General features: G+C 34.7%; 1 protein-coding gene across 13 annotated transcripts in view; it reads right to left on the reverse strand.

Annotated features, from left to right (window-relative positions):
* The window catches only part of ORC4 (origin recognition complex subunit 4), an 81,996-nt gene that overhangs the window by 38,189 nt on the left and 25,647 nt on the right, over positions 1–18,160 (reverse strand). For 3 of the 13 annotated variants that reach the window (XM_081051276.1, XM_081051277.1, XM_081051278.1), the window contains exon 2: positions 3,947–4,124. The exons of the other annotated variants lie outside the window; for them this stretch is intronic. The gene's annotated coding sequence lies outside the window, so the exon portion shown is untranslated. The remainder of the gene's footprint in view (positions 1–3,946; positions 4,125–18,160) is intronic. 13 annotated transcript variants of the gene reach the window in all.

Genomic DNA, 18,160 nt, shown 5'->3' on the forward strand with positions numbered 1-18,160 from the left:
CTGATAGATAAAAAAAAAATCTTCAAAATTCAACAAAACAAAAAAAAATTAGAAAAATGGACAAAAGACATAGACATTTCACCAAAGAGGATGGATGGATAATAAACACATAAAAAGTGTTTACCATCATTAGCCATTAGCAAAATTAAAACCCCAAGATATCAATATATACATATTAAAACAGCTAAAATAAAAAAAGATAACACCAAATGCTAGTGAGGATAAAGAGAAACTGGATTTCTCATACAATTACTGGTAAGAATGTGAAATGATAACAACTACCCTGCAAAGTTTCTTTCTGGCAGTTTCTTAAATAAAAAAAAAAAACTACACATACACTTACCAAGCAACATAGCAATTATACTCTTGGGTATTTATCCCAGAGAAATGAAAATTTATGTTCAAACAAAAGCCTGTAATACAAATGTTAATAACAATTTATCCTGTAATAGCCAAAAACCTGGAAATAATACAGATGTTTTTCAACAAGCCAGTGGGGTTAAAGAAACTCAGAAACATCCATGTGCAATGTAAATGAGCAAAAAAAAAAAAAAAAAAAAGCAGTAACTGATACATGCAACAACTTGGATGGATCTCAAGGGTATTATGCTTAATAAATAAATAAAGGCTGGCCAACCTCAAAAAGTTACATTTAAATTACATTCTTGAAATGACAAAACTTTTAGAAATGAAGAACAGAACTGTGGTAGCCAGGGGACAGGGTGGAGGGGTGGGTATGACTGCAAAGGGTTTACATGAGGGATTTTCTTTGTAAAAATGGAACAATTCTGTAACTTTATTGTGGTAGTCACACCACGCTATGTATACATGGGATGAAATCACACACACACAAATGAACGTAATGAAAAACTGCTGAAGTTTGAATACAGACTGTAGTCTCCCTAACAGTGTTATACCAATGCCAATTTCCTGGTTTTGCTATTGCACTGCACTTATATAAGATGTCACACTTAAAGAGAAGCCAGGTGAAAGACTTACAGGACTCTATGTACTATTTTTGTAACTTCTGTGTATCTATAATAATTTCAAAATAAAAAGTTTAAGAAAAAGAATATCCTAGTTTTATAGTTTTTTAAACTGCTTAATGATCAAAAAGTTATTAGTTGTACAACTAAGTATTATCTGCAATAGATTACTGGAGTAAGTTTGGTTGAATTTCTCTTCAAATAATACCAGTGGATCCTGGCACTCCTTCCACTTCCTACTGTACTTTCTATACCATGCTTTTACTTACAATTCTAAAATAGTAGGACTAGACATAAAGTGTAAGAGGTGCTGAATGTCTATGCATGACTAAGTGATTACTTAAGTTGGTATCAAATGTAAATCTAACTGACAACAATTATTTAGTTGTAGAAATTTTGGCGGAACCTACTATTACCTAGTCACACTATTACAAAGAGCAGTGAAATAGGTAATCCCAAGGAAAGACTTACCCTGACATTACTTCTTTAGCTTCTATACTTGCTATATTATAGGTTTCCAGTAGATCTTTCTCTCAAATTATGTTTTGCTGAGTGAATAAACCTAATATTCGCTCTCCGCTTTTCAAGTAACTATCGGTCTATTTTACTGCCTCAAAAATTTCACCAAGTCTACTTCTGTTATTAGGTGCCTCTACTCCACTTTTGATCAGCATTATTTCTTGACCGGAAATCTATGACAGCTTCTTTATTGGTCTCCAAGTCTTACCCCCATTTGTGATACCATTTTCATGTTAAAACCCCTCAATTCCAACCCAATCCTCAAATTCAAAAATTCAAAATTCAGAAATTCAAAAATTCAAAATTCCCTAATATCATTTAAAAGGAAGGCTCTGAATGACTAGTTTCCCAGTTTAATTTACTAGCTCATCTCTTAATATTCTGCCTGGAACAATCAACCATTCTTTGTACCCTGCCTCACTCCAACTTCAAGTCTTAGTTGAGACATTATTTCCTCTGGAATACTTTCTGTGACACCCCTATTTACTCCTACTCTGGGAAAAGTCTGATGATTATGTGTCCCTCAGGTGCTTTCAGGATATATATACCATCTTCCTCCTTCTTTCACAGAACTTAATTAGTACAGAACAATGTAACTAAGTCTCTGTTAGCTCCAATGGACCAAATTAAGCTATCCTTGTATCCAAATCAACTAGTGCAATATTGGCATACAGTTTGTTTTCAAAAATATATTTGCTAAATGAATAAATGCTAGGCAGTAGAGGATGTCCATTGGTAAACCAGTGTCAAAAAAGAGCCAAGGTTAGGTTAAATCAAGTGCTTAGCTAAATTTTAAATTTTCAAATAATTAGACATTTCTTGACCCTCAAAAACATGCCAGTATAAAATAAAAAGTTAAAAAAATATGTAATTTATTTTATAATTCAAGTAAAATGTATGCAATATATCATGGTAATGTCACAGCAACAGAAACTCAAAATGATTTAAATATAATTAATTTAAGAAATTTATTTTTTATTAAGTCACAAGATTAAGAAAATGTAAAGTACACAAAATTTTTTTTAACGAATAATTTTAAAATCAAATTGCAAATCTTATAAAGCTGCAAATCTGGTGATTTAAGATAAGGTTAAAGTCAGTTATCTTTAGAAAAAGGATATCAACTATGTCTATCTTTTTATAATCCTAGATTGACAGCTCACTAGTAACATTAAAAAAGATTAATAATATATTCTCCTTTATAGAATTAAGGTAGCGTATTTCATGTATTATTTATACTACCTTCAATTAAGACTTGGAGAATTACGAGGAATATTTCAAATGAAAATTAAAATTACTGGTCAAAAACTATATTTTCACGTATTTTACGGATATATACAAGTACTTCAATAATCCTCCATTTCTTTTTTTTTTTTTTTAAGATTTTTATTGGGGAAGGGGAACAGGACTTGATTGGGGAATAGTGTGTACTCCCAGGACTTTTTTCCAAGTCACGTTGTCTTTTCAATCTTAGTTGTGGAGGGTGCCGTTCAGCTTCAAGTTGTCCTTTCAGTCTTAGTTGTGGAGGACGCAGCTCAGCTCCAGGTCTAGTTGCTGTTGCTAGTTGCAGGGGGTGCAGCCCACCATTACTTGCGGGAGTCAAACCGGCAACATTGTGGTTGACAGGATGCGCTCCAACCAACTGAGCCATCCAGGAGCTCAGCGGCAGCTCAGCTCAAGGTGCGGTGTTCAATTTTAGTTGCAGGGCCCCACTATCCCTTGCGGGACTTGAGGAATTGAACTGGCAAATTTGTGGTTGAGAGCCCACTGGCCCATGTGGGAATCGAACCAGCAGCCTTGGGAGTTAGGAGCATGGAGCTCTAACCGCGTAAGCCACAGGGCCGGTCCCAATCCTCCATTTCTTGGCCAATAATTTTGCAGTGATTTGGAATACTCTCCCTGCTCATTTCAAACTTGCAGTTACTCACTGCCAGTTTTAGCATGCCTGAAAAATTTGGCAACACAGATTTTAAATCTATTACTGAATATAGGAAAATATAGGGTTCAAAGTTTTACATTTCTGAAATTAAACCAGAAAAAGCAAAGGCAAGGGAGTGAAGACACCAGAATTTTTCTAGAAATTTTAAATTTTTCTTAGAAAGTAAACTCAAGTGATGAAAAAAAAGCAATATTTGAGAACACTATTCAAATCAGACTGTAAGCAAACAGAAGTCCAGAAAAAGACCATTTGCTGTCAAATTTAAGACAAATACGAATTCAGACAAAGTCAAGGAGAAGCAGAATTGGAAAGGTGACATTGACAGCAATAGCAAGCGTCCTTAAGAGTTTTGTCATCAGCTGAGCCTGGATTTGAGTCCTTGGTTCTATGGCGTGCCCTTTGAAAATTAATGTTCCTGAACCCGTTTTCTCCTGTGTAAAATTTGAGATGAAAGTATCATCTAATTCATAGGGTTATTGTTAGGATTAAATTAATGGTTTACCTGGTATGCCATGCTGTCAAATGCGAAGCACAGTGATGCAGAGTACCCTTTATAAATTATCACATTACACTGGAGAGAAGAACCAAGATGAGGAACAATTATAGATGGGGGAGGGGATCGAAGCACAGAATCAGCCTTCTGTCCAAACAATTTCTTTGACAGAACTTCTGTGACAAGGCTGCAAAGTAACAAGTGCAACTTCAACCAAAGTACCCCAAAGCAGACTTCAATGGTATACACATACATTCACCGAGTTTTCCTCAATACAAAATAATAGCTTTAAATACTAGTAATAAAAATAAATAATGGGTAGATCAATCGATACAGAGTTACATGGACCCCCAAAGACCCCAAATCACTAATGCCAAGAAGCCATTCAACACCTGGAAGTGATTATAGTTGCTGGGCTCCATCCTAAGAGTTTCTGATTTACCAGGTCTGGGGTAGAGCTTAAGAAGTTGCATTTTTGTTCAGTTCCCAGGTGATGCTCCTGCTGCCACTCCCACAACCAAGCTTTGTGAGCTACTGAGAACGGTGACGTGATTACTGTGCATTCCACACCAGCGCTGCTAAACCTGGTAAGAGACCATGGATGACAAAGGAATCCATGGATATAGACAACATCTCCCAACCAAGCTAAGCTTTGCTCAGGTGAAAAGTGTCATGAGGGGAAAACAGGAGCATTTGGGATAGAAAACACATCAGGAGGCCAAGGGACTTTCACCTGGGTAAATAAATAAGCTCTGAAGCCCTAGAAGGCTTCCTGTTAAATAGGAAAAAGAGATCACAGGTCATAATGACGTAGGAATATGTCTCTATGTTTCTACACAATGATGTAGAAATGATGCAGGGGAGTTTTGAGTGAGTGAGTGCTGGGATCGTGTCTCGTGAGACCGAAGAATTGAAGCACGGACCCAGGAGAGGCAAAGAGTTTTAAAAAGAGGATAGTTTATTGAAAGCAAAGGGTCAGAGCTCCAGAGTGGGAGGGGGTCCCGAATGGGGGTGCCCAGTGACTGAGGCAAAAGCTCTTTCTTTTATACCTTCCCTTGCCTGCTTGGGGAAGAGGGCTGGAGCCTTCTAATGGAATTCATCTATCAGGTTTGTCCTGTTTGCCCATCCTGAAGGGATTAACGAAATAACCCATTCCTATCTATCAGATCTGCTCCTTTGTTCGGCCAAAAGGGATTTGAGATAATTTAGTAACCTTAAGGTGTATTCTCATATCTCTGTCCTGGAGTGAAGGAGACATTCCAGAACCTGGAGTTTCAGGATATGGCTGCCTTTTGCTTATTTCAACAGGGATCTTTCCTGTCTGCCTAACAACATACTAACTAAGCTGTCTCAATAAGCCACAAGGGGAAACAAACAGAAGACCTTCTCTTTACCCACCTTACTGAAAAGTAACAAAAAGTTTTTGTCCTATCATCTGATAATTCAGAGAGCCTTCTGAGAATATTCAGAAATGTATATAGTTCTGTGATATACTTGGGAGATTCTTTTGTTTGCCTGGATATTCATAAAAATTCTTTAAATCAAGAGTGAACATACAGAAACAAACATTGACCTGGATGTTTTATGTTAATATGTCATCCCCCAATTAAAAAACCAACTTTCTTTCCTGTGATGAATTTTTAAACTGCTTTGACAGCATAAAAGATAATGGTTTTAGAATAGTTTTTGATATATCAATATTTTGTGGGACAAACTAAAATGCTTAGACTAAAAAAAAATTAAACAAAAATTAAAAATTAGTACCTAAAAAATAAAATACTTCGAAGTTACCAACCTAATACAAGGCTAAGACTGGTATCAACAACATGAAAACACTCCTAATATAAAAAAGCCAAAAAAGATGATCTTGATTCAGGAGGTGAGGACAGACATTTGCTCTGATGAAGCCAGCTAATTAACAGAGCTAACTGAAGATTACAGGCTCACAGTCTCAATTACAAGATGAATGAAGAACTGGTTAAGTATTAATGCTCTGGGCCTGCTGGTCAGACTGTGTCAGTTACTGTGATGCCACGTAAGTGGGCAGTGGCAAAGAACAAGTAGTACTCAGGAAGACATGAGCAAAAGGGATGAATGATCATTAAAAAAAACAAAAAAAAAAACAACAACCCAGGGCAACACACCTGAATCGTTAAGGATAGAAACCCTCCCCGCTTTTTTCTAAGCACTACAAATGATTATTCTGATACACAGTCAGAGTTGGAAGAAGACTGGATTAACACCACAGAGCATGCCTGTAGAGTACTTGGTAAATGCCAGGGAATTCCTTTAAAAAAACCTGAGGTTGGCCTTAGTTTGTCCTCTGGACAGTGGTATCTTCGGCAGTGTCACACATGAGACACTTAGAGCTACAGTGAAAACAGAATGGAGAAAATTACTGCTAAGACCCGCAGAAGGAAGATATTCTTCTTTGCCAAAGGCTAGGTGCTTCAAACATGGCCCAGAATGAGATGACTACACTGAAAATCCAGCTAAACCAACACGCATATTCTCTGTTAAGAGCAGTAAAGAAGGAAAAAATAAGTAAAACAAGAAAACATACCTTTCATCCCTTGGTTAATACCTATTTAATCCACTAAATTACCCGCCTTTATTTATTTTATGTGTTTATGTTCACTCTGAATTACATGACCGTTTCTCCATATATTACCACCAGATCACAGAATTCAAACAAATATGGCAGTGACTAGCTGTTTATTTTTTTAAGAAACTTTATTTTTGAAGATATTAACAACTTTTAACCAGATACCTAAAAATAAACAATGGCATTTGTGGACGGAAAAGGGGCCACTGGTTAAACCCGAAAAGCTTAGGGGACTGAAAATAACCACATAGGATGGGGTGAACATAAAAATTCCTAACTAAGGAGGGCCATGGCGCGAAGTCACATCTAGCCTGTGGCTTCTTTCACAAAGGTCAATTTTTACCATTACGTAAGCCTGTCTATTGTCTTTTTGCATCTAGGATAACATGCCCTTGGAATGTCATGTAACCCTCCTCCTTTGATTCTACGTATAAAATAAGCTGCAAAAAAGCCAGTTTGCGGAACATTTTCTCAATCCATTGAGATTTTGCTTCCAGGCAATTGCTGTCAGCTTGGCTCAAATACACTCTTACAAGCTTTCTCTTAGGCTGTTTTTTTGTCGACACGTTTTACCCATGTATAAACATGCACACGTGACACTATCAAAGCCAGTATATTCATTCATAGAACAGCCAAGTAAAGCACACCATTCACTGAATATTACCCCACACATATACAAACAATAGATACAATTTGTTTTTCATTCGTGGTCTTTCTCCTAGATGTTCTTTCTCCCAAATTTTCTTAAATGTCCAGATCTAAAGCACTAAACCAAAAGACTTCCTGGCTATGCTACCCAAATATTTTATTTTCATCTGGAAGCTGTCAACAGAGAAAAAGCCAAAGCTACAGGGAAAACAGGTAACTTTAAAATGTCTGAATTCTAATACTTCTTCTCACCTCACTAATTACACTGTAACGTTCTTAGGGACCATGTAGAGTAGTCGAGTCAAACTGTAGGGCAGTTAGGTTATACTCGTAGATAATGCATCTACGATGAGATTCCACCATTCATCATTCCTTATATCCCAGTACACCTAGCAAAGTTCCTTTAATGTTATACCCAATGAAAGCATTCTTCTTCATTACAGTACAAACTCACAAATTATTACACATTTTATTTTTAGAAGGCACAGGAGAAATCTGCTGGCATTTATGAAACTTTGGACACAAGGATAACAAACTATAATTAGAAACATGCACAAATAATCAGTTAAGTATTTGTTTTATTCTATTAACAGTTTCCCAAATATCATCATAATCACCTGGGAAAACTCTTTTTGAATACGATTTCTGAGTCTCAGTCATAAATCCGGGAATCTACAGGACGTTCCTCTATCGACTCTGCTGCACCACCAAGTCCTACGCTGCTGGCACAAGTAAGTGAGTGGCAGTGGAGTCTGACTTTTCTGCCTTAGCTCATCCTCCTCAGTTCTGACACACACATAAAGAATACACATATATGGCAGAGAAGACCCTCAGTCCACCAATTCCAGAGCACTCCTACATTATAACTTAGAAAGGTACTATTTAAAATTTAACCTGCATCGTCAACAAAGGACAAACATGGCAGGAATTATAAATGTCACCTGAAGCCACCAGCTCTGAATAGCCTATCTACATTTCCCGTGACACTAAGGTCCCTACAATTTACACTTTTATAGTTGAAAGGATGTTAAAAAGTGAAATACTGAAATATAATCATTGACCACTACAAACCATAACTATATTTGAAATTTTAGACTTTTAAAAAAATGTTAACCAAAACAGGATGACTAAATGAGTAAGCTCAAGACTCAATCATGTGTATATTTGCAGTTTCCAATTATCAACTGAGGTGGCTTATTTACCAGGATAATTATCCATTCCTATGGTTTCCAAGAACTACATGTTGATAAATTCCTGAGAATTATGAGATTTCATAAGCACTTATACCTTTTTCATGGTGCCTTCCTCAGCTCCAAACCCTCCCTGAGAGCTTCTATCTCTACTTCACTGTCTCTGTTTGGCCCACAGTTTTATTGTTGATTATTTAGACTATATGATTAGAGAAGTCTCTTAACTTCAAAAAACTTATCTAGAAAAGAAGTGACACTAATAACCTCTTCCCATGTATAGCTCAATATTCAGTCAAACGTCAAGTGTTTTCCCACTCTAAGGGTGATAAAAATCTCAGTGTGCACAGCCAACTCAATGTCTTCATTTAGGCTGATTCTTACATTGTCTCTCAGACTAGCAGAATACTAAACCAGGGAGGGAAAACCAATGTGGACAGCCTCCTGGGTGTGTTCCTCAAGTCAGATTTTTTTTTTTTTTAATGTCTTGTCTGTTGACCAAATACCTGTCAGCTTACAGACTAGCAACAGCCTACAACATCTATATTATGACAAGAATGAACCTAATTTTGAATAGTACTGTCTTAAAACAGGATTATCAAATCTTACAAGGGAACAGATCATAAGATCTGCTTTGGAATACCATCAGCTATACCTGAGAATAAGCTGCTGAATAAATTATTTAACTGAGTTAATACAATATGTGTTTCAAAGTAAAAAACGGCTTATTCACAAAAACAATATTGTTGTCTTATGTCACTTATAAGTCCTTTCATGCCACAGATTTCAGGCACTCAACTTGTTGTTAGCTATGTGAACTTACATACAAATTCTTTGTTAATATCATTAAGTTATGTGGTGATAACGTTTCATGATTAAGTTCCTTTGGTAAAAGAATAAGTTGTCACACAACATATATTTGGCTTACTTTTCAATATCCGTGTGTGTGTGTGTGTGTGTGTGTGTGTGTTTCTGTATGTATATGTGTATGGGTGATATACATATATATGAGTATATTATGGCTTCAGTTTCAGACACTGCTTTAAGAAACATTTTCACTACACTGAATGACATTTCAAATGATAGAAAATAAATGTATTTTGAAAAGGATTAAATAAATATTTATTCTGTATAAATGCCTCCCTGTATTACAGCTAATGAGAAAACCAAGTAGCTCCAACTTAATGTCAAAGATTCTCAAACAACTCAATCTAAAAGTATTTAGTGAGTGTTTCCTTATTACAAGGCTCTGTGAAAAGCACTATGGGGAAGATGAAATATAAAAGTTGGTTTCTATCCTCTATAAGCTTAAAATCTGATTGGAACAAGACATGAATATAAAAGTAGCAAAGGCAATAAAAGTATAGAATAAGGAATAAACTCATGGATTCAGTAAAGAAAGGGACCTTAAAGGACACACTTTTTTTTTTTATAATAGTGGAAAGTAGGCAGGGAGATTCTAAATGACTTAAGATCACACAACTTACTTACAAGCAGCAGCTATTAGATCTACTAACACTCATGCAGTGTTCAGTTATTAATAGTTTCAAATGGCATGGAAAAACACCTGTAACATCATGAAAGCCACCAAAATGATCACTAGGCTTTTGTTTAGGGGAATAAAATCAAAAGATGGATGCATTCTCAAAGAAAATTGTAAGAATCCCAGATGTTCAAGGCTGACAACTCACTTCTTTTTCAAATCTGAACTTATGCTTTTTATACATATCTGTATTTTTAAGACCATAAACTTATTTCTCATTAGAAAGTAATATATGTTTATCATAGAAACTTTGGAAAGCCAGTAAGAAGTCATATGGATAAGGATTGTGGAGCAATATTAAATCAGAGAATCTCTGTCCTTGCAATATCTAATAAAACAAACAAACAAAAATAGTTAAAAAGAAATGCCCTAGGTAGATATGGGAAGATGAAATAGAAGTACCAGGAAATCTGTCTCCACACCTAGAAAGCAACTTCACTGGCAACACCTGTCTGATTTAACTATTTTGGTATTCTAGAGTATATTAGAAGTCTGCAATTTCTAAAGGAAGGCTTAGAAAGCAAATTGCCATTAGTTTTGGTCAAAATTCAGTTCTAGCACACTAGCAGCTACCCATCCCCAAATAATCACACCAATGGGAGGCAGCTGTGCACCATTCCTGGAGCAGCTGTCCAGCTTGTGGTAACAAGGTGGGTACAAAGGACACAGTCATCCGAATGTCAGGGATCTGTGCTCAGATCACGTATTCTTATCTCAGAGAACAGAGATAGCCATTGTTCCATCTCCCTTCATTGTTTTAAGTCCCTCTTCCTTCTGCTGAAGTAACTTCCAGGTGACTTAAAAGACCCGAGCCCCTTTTCCCTCCCATCATTTAATTTTTTTTCTCTTTTGGGGAGTAAATTGGAAAGCACTGAGCATGCCCAGGAAAGGGTGCAGGCTCAAAAGGACCAGAGAACACTAAGTTTACACATTAGGCTGACCTTCAGCACAGAGACCGACTGCAGCAATCAAAAAATATAAAACAATAAACAAAAACAGCAGCAAAGAGCAAACCCTGTAGAATGGGGAAATCTGCTTTCCAGTTACAAAATCATTGGATTCAAATGTCCAGTTTTCAAATAAAAAATATAAACACATATAAAGAAACAAGAATGGCCCATTCAAAGAAAAGTATACATGAACAGAAGCTGCCTTTTAAAAAAAGACCTGATAGTAGATCTACTAGACAGACTTCAAAACAACTGCCTTAAAGATGCTCAAGGAACTAAAGGAAAATGTGCAGAAAGTCAAGAAAATTATATATTAACAAAATGGAAGTATCATTAAAGAAACAGAAAACCTAAAAGACACAAAAGAGTAATTCTGAAACTGAAAAGTACAACTGAAGTGAAAAATTTACTAGAGGAATTAGAAGGCAGATTTTAGCAGGAAGAAGAAAGAATAAGCAAACATGAAGATAAGACAATGGAAATTATCAAATCTGAGGAACAGAAAGAAAAAATATTGAAGAAAAGTGTACAGTCTAAGGGACCTGTAGGACACTATTAAATGGATCAACATACGCACTGTGGGAGGCCCAGAAGAAGAGGAGAGAGAAATGGGCAGAGAAAATATCTGAAGAAGTAACAGCTGAAAATTTCCCAAATTTGATGAAAAGCATGAATATAAACATCCAAGAAGCTCAATGAACTCAAAGAGTCTTACACAGAGACATATTATAATCAAACTTTTGAAAGACAAAAAGACTCTCCAAAGATGCAGGTGAGAAGCAACTCTTGATATACAAGGGATCCTCAATGATATTATTATCAGAATCCTCATCAAAAACTTTAGAGACAAGAAATAAATGGGTAAATATTTTCAAAGTGCTAAAAGAAAAACACCTGTCAACAAAGGATTGTGTATCCAGCAAAACTGTCATACAGGAGCAAGGGGGATATTAAGACATTCCCAGATAAACAAATGCTGAAGTGGTTTGTTAACACTAGACCTGCCCTGTGAGAAATGCCTAAGGGAGTCCTACAAGGTGAAATAAAAAGACACTAGAAAGTAACTGAAAGCTATATGAAGAAATAAAGATTTCAATGAAAATACATGAAAAATTTCAAAATCTAGTAGTATTATAACTTTGGTTTTTAATTCCATGTTTTGTTTTCTACATAATTTAAGAGACTAATAAATTTCAAAAAAAAAAATTGGTCTGCTTTGGGGCACACAATTAAAGTGTAATTTTGTGACATTAACGGATGGGGATGGAGTAGTAAAGGAGCAGAGACTTTTCTTTTTAATGTTATTGAAGTGACATGAGCAGGTAAAAATTCAAACTACAGTGTTATAACTTCAGCTGTTCAATGTAAACCCTATGGTAACTGCAAAGAAAATACCTATAAATATACACAAAAGTAAATGAGAAAGAATTTAAATGTTTCCCTAGAAAAGTAATCAACTAAGCAGAAAAGTAGACGGTAATGAAGAAAACGAAGGACAGAAAAGCTATATACGACATGGAAAACCAACCGTAAAATGACAAGAATAATTAGTTTAAATGTAAAGATATTAAACTCTACAATTAAAAGAGAAAGTGACAGAATGGATAGAAAACATGAGGAAACTACATGCTGTCTATAAGAGACCCACTTTACATCCAAATACACAATTTGATAGTAAAAGGATGGAAAAAAAGTATTCCATGGAACTAATAAACAAAACAGTGCACAGGTAGCTACAGTAATATCAGACAAAATAGACTTCAACTCAGAAAAAGATACAAGAGACAAGAAGTACATTATATTTTAATAAAAGCTTCCATACGACAAGAAGATATAAGTTGTAAATCTACATGCCTAAATAACACATCATCCAAGTATATGAAGAAAAAATTGACAGAACTGATGGGAGAAAATAGACAGTTTTACAGTAATAGTTGGAGACCTCACTGGTCCACTCTTTATAAGACATAGAACAGCTACAAAGAAGGTAAGTAAGGAAACAGGTCTTGAAGAACTAATGGTAAACTAGCTAGATAGAACAGACATATTCAGAAAACTCTACCTATCAATAGAATACACATTCTTCTTAAGTGCACATAGGTCATTTTCCGGCTACACCTGTGAACAGAATCATCTGAAAATGGGATCAAAATTTAACTCCTTAAATTGGAGTCAGCAGGCTATTAGAAATGTCAGGCTTTCGCACATCCAAACCGGGATTGGGTTTGAATTTTTAGACTTTTGTGCTTGCCACAGAAGCCCATACTGGAACTTGCTTCACTGTTTCCATGCCAATGCTTACTTCAGTCTCATAACTCTGGACTGACCAACAGTTTTTGAATTACTCATCACATCATGTTAGACATGATAGGAAAAGTTTCTTTTGTTAGAACTTGTGGTTTCTGCCTTTTTAAGCTCTGGCTTTTTTTTTTTTTTTGTCTTACCCAGAGCACATTTTAGACTGCTATCTTAATCCGTATCTTCCAGATTACAATCCTCTGCTCAAATAAATGTTTCTTATTCTTTATTATAGCCTAAACCTTTCTTCTTCATTTTTTTGATTGACATACCATATAACAGAACACAAATTAAGTCTCAATAGATTTTAAGACAGATATCGTAAAAAATATCTTTTCCAACTACAAAGGGATGAAGTTAGAGATAATAGAAGGAAAACTAGACACTTCATAAGTTTGTGGAAATTAAACAACACACTCTTAAACAATCAATGGACCAAAAAGAAAGCACATGAGAAATTAGAAAATACTTTAGAGATGAATGAAAACAAAAACGCAATATGTTAAAACTTACAGCACACAGCTAAAGCAGCGCTAAGGGAGAAAACCAGAGTTATCATCTCTTAAGAAAACAAAAAGCACAAATCAACAACTTAATTTTACAACTTAATGAACTAGAACAAGAACAAACTAAAGCCAAAGCTAGCAGTGTAAAGCAAATAATAAAAATTAAAGCAGAGATGAATAGAGAAAACAAAACAACAGAGAATCAATAAACCAAAAGCTGGATTATTGAAAAGATAAACAACATTGACAAATCTTTAACTGAATGGACCAAGAAAAAAATTGGGAAATTCAAATAAATAAAATCAGAACTAAAAGTGGGAACATTACCAACAGTTCTACAGGGAAAAAATGGACTATAAAAGGTACTATGAATTGTATGCCAACAAATTAGGTAACCTAGAATAAATAAAAAAATTTCATAGAAACAAAAATAAACCAGGCCTAAATCCCAAGGAAATATAAAATCTGAATAGACCAATAACCAGTATGGAGATTAAATCAAAAATAAAAACATTTCCTGACAAAGCAAAGCCATGGACCTGATGGCTTCACTGGTAAATTCTACCAAACGTTTAAGGAAGAAATAACATTAGTTCTTTCCAAACTTCTCTAAAAATTGAAGAGAGCACTACTTAATTCATTCTTTGAGGCCACCATTACCCTGATACCAAAGCCAAAGAGATGACAAGTGCAGACCGATATTCCTTATGAACACTTATGAATATAAAAATCCTTGACAAAATACTAGCAAACTGAATTCAGCAGCATATTAAAAAATTGTGCACCACAACTAAGAGGGATTTACTCCTGGAATGCAAAGATGGTTGAACACATAAAAGTTGATCAATGTAATTCACCACATTAATGGAGTGAAGGGACAAGAACCACAAAATTATCTCAACTGATACATTAAAAGCATTAAAAAATTCAACACTTTCATGACCAAAAAAGAAAAAAAAAAAAACCCACTAAACAAACCAGGAACAGAAAGAAATTATTTCAACATAGTAAGAGCTACATATGAAAAAAACAGTGAATATCATGGTAAAAGACTGAAAGCTTTTTCCTCCACAATCAGAAACATGGCAAGGATGCTCTCTTTCATCACTTCTATTCAACATAGTACTGGAAATTCTAGTCTGAGCACTTAGGCAAGAAAAAAAAAAGGTATCCAAACTGGAAAAGAAAAATCAAAACTGTCTCTATTCATAGAGAATATAATCTTATATGAAAATCCTAAAAATTCCACCAAAAAAAAAAAGTTAGAATCAAGAAATGAATTCAGCAAAGTAGTAGGATACAAAGTCAACACACAAAATTCAGTTGCATTTCTAAAACAACCTGTAAAGGAAATCAAAAAAACAATTCCATTTACAACAGCATCAAACAGAATAAAATACTTACAATTAACTTAGCCAAGGAGGTGAAAAACTTGTACAATGGAAAATACAAAGCACCTCTAAAAGAAACTAAAGAAAACATAAGTGGAAATACTCCCATTTTTACAGATTGGAAGACTTAAAATATTGTTAAGAAGTCAGTATTACCCAGCATGATCTGTACATTCCCATGTAATCTCTACCAAATCCCTCTGATGTTTTTGCAGAAAGAGAAAAAAATCATTCTAAAAGACATATAGAATCTCAAGGGACCCTGAGCTGCCAAAAACACCTGAAAAAACAAACAAACAAGCAAACAAATAAACAAACTCACATCCACGAAGCTGGTATGTTAACACTCTCTGGTTTCAAAACGTACTACAAAGCTACAATAATCAAAACGATTTGGTACTGGCATAAAGACTGACATATAAACCAATAGAAGAGAGAACCCAGAAATACACATAAACACACACACATACACACACACACACACACACCTACAAATATGGTCAAATGATTTTTGACGAGGGTGCCAAGACCATTCAATGGGGCAAGGACAGTCTTCTCAACAAACGATGCTGTGTAAATTGGATATTCACATGCAAAGGAATGAGGTTGGACTCTTACCTAACACCATACACACAAAAAATCAACTCAAAATGCATCAAAGACCTAAATAAATGATCTGAAAGTATCAATCTCTTAAAAGAAAGCATTGGGCAAAAGCTTTACAGCATTTGATTATGCAATAATTTCCTGGATTTGACACTAAAGGTATAGGCAAGAGGAAAAAAGTAAATTGAACTTCATAAAAATTTTTTAATTTGTGCATTAAAAGACAGTATTAATAAAGTAAAAAAGCAATCCACAGGATGGAAGAAATTAATTACAAATCACTTATAGATAAAGGATTAAAATCTATTAATATACACGGAATTTGTAAAACTGCACAACACAAAAACAAACCAATTAAAAAACGGACCAAGGATATCAGGACATTTCTCCAAAGAAGACATACAAATAAGCATGTGAAAAGATGCTCACTATCACTAATTAATCATTAGAAGTTTCAAATTGAGACATGTGAAAAGATGCTCACTATCACTAATTAATCATTAGAAGTTTCAAATTGAGACTATAATGAGATACCACCTCACACCCATTAGGATGGCTACTATAAAAAACACACAGAAAATAAGTGTTTGGGACAATACTGGAGATCCTGGAAGGTAACATGGTATAGCAGCTGTGGAAAACAGTATGGCAGATATCCAAATAATGAAAAATAGAATTACAATATGATCCAGTCATTGTACTTCTGGGAATGTACTGAAAAAGAAATGAAATCAGGGTCTCAACGAGATATTTGTATACTCATGTTCACAGCAGTAATTTTCACAAATTAAACATAGAAGCATCCCAACTATCCATTGGCAGATGAATGGATAATCAAAATATGGTTATGTACATGCAATGGAATATTCAAACTTAAAAGGGAAGTTCTTACATATGCCACAACACAGTTGAATCTTAAGGACTTCATGCTAAAGGAATTAATCCAGTCACTAAAAGACAATACTGGATGATTCCACGTGTATGAAGTACTCAGAATAGTCAAAAATTACAGACAAAAAGTAGAATGGTGGTAGCCAGAGAAAATAAGGAGTTATTTTTTAATATGTATAGACTCTCAGTTTTACAAGACAAAATGTGTTCTGGAGATGGATGATGATGGTGTAGTACAAATAGTATGAATGTATTTAATGCCACTGAACTGTACATTAAAAAATGCTTACGATGGTAAATATGTGCATTTTGCCACAATTAAAAAAAAATCTTTGGAAAATAATGTCATAGCAATAACTAAAGAAAGAGGCAAAAGTTAATACTACAAAGAAATAAAAGCCTAGAAAATTCTAGAACAGTTCTGCACAGTTCAACTTTAATCCCACTCAAAAACCCAGAAATTCTCACAAATGCACCAAATGACAGGACACTGTAAAAATCTTAATTCAGTAGTTAAATTTGAAACCTAATGGAAAAATTCATCAGGCCTCCAGGTGGAAAAATACCTAAAAGGTGAAAAAAATAAATGCTGAAAGACAATGGGATGATATTTGCAACGTTCTCAGAGAGAGTTTGAATACTCATACTTAGTAGAGACTTCATTCACATATAAAGATAACAGCCTTATCAAACTAGAACAGACTCAGTAAATAGAGCAAAAAAAGCTTTGGTGGGGGTTAAGGGGAGTGAGAAACTTAACCATGAAATTCAGCTAATTAAACAGTCACAATTTTTTACCGAAATGGATCTTCTACAAACTGCTTCATACTACTTGTCACTTAAAAGAACATGGACAACTTGACATATTTATACATACATATACATATATTAGTACACACAGATACCCACACACAGTATATTTACAAATGTGTCTTATTAGTTTTTCTATTACTACCTTAAAGCAAAAAATCAAAAATAGAATTAGTGTATTTAATTGAGAAAAAGAACCAAGTACTTCAACTAAATAAAAAATACTCTTTGGATTAGGTAGAATAAAAAAAATCTTTCAACTTTTATTAAAGTCTCTCGAAGTATGAATAATCTGACTTTTGAATGAAGCTTTGCAAAGAGAGGGCAAGTCTAATTTGTTTATTTGTTTTGGGTTAATGCAAACTAGGTTCAGTGAACCACCTCAGGAAAGCCCTAGGGAGTATAATTCTATTTCAAGTGAACTGGAATCAGTGAAGTGACAATGTAAGGAGAAAAGAAAATCAGATAAAGCCTTAGTAATAAGGTGAGTAGGAGCTGTAAAACTATATACCAAACAAAGTGTTTACAAGAGAAAATAGGGAAGAATATGTCCTATTTATTTAGTTTCAAAGTTTTTAAAATGTCAAATTTTTTCACACTTTGCAGATCAACAGGCTCCAAGACAGTTGGTGCAAAATAACCCTCTCAGGTAAAGAAAGTATTTAAAAATGTTTACTTATAAATCCAGTTGATTTGCCAAACTTAGGTATTGTTATAATGTTTTAAATGAAAGCAAAATAATTCAGGTGTTACAATAAATTGCACATCTTTTCTGGAATGAAAAGTGG

This window comes from Rhinolophus hipposideros (genome assembly GCF_964194185.1).
Source record: "Rhinolophus hipposideros genome assembly, chromosome: 6".
Lineage (NCBI taxonomy): Eukaryota > Metazoa > Chordata > Mammalia > Chiroptera > Rhinolophidae > Rhinolophus > Rhinolophus hipposideros.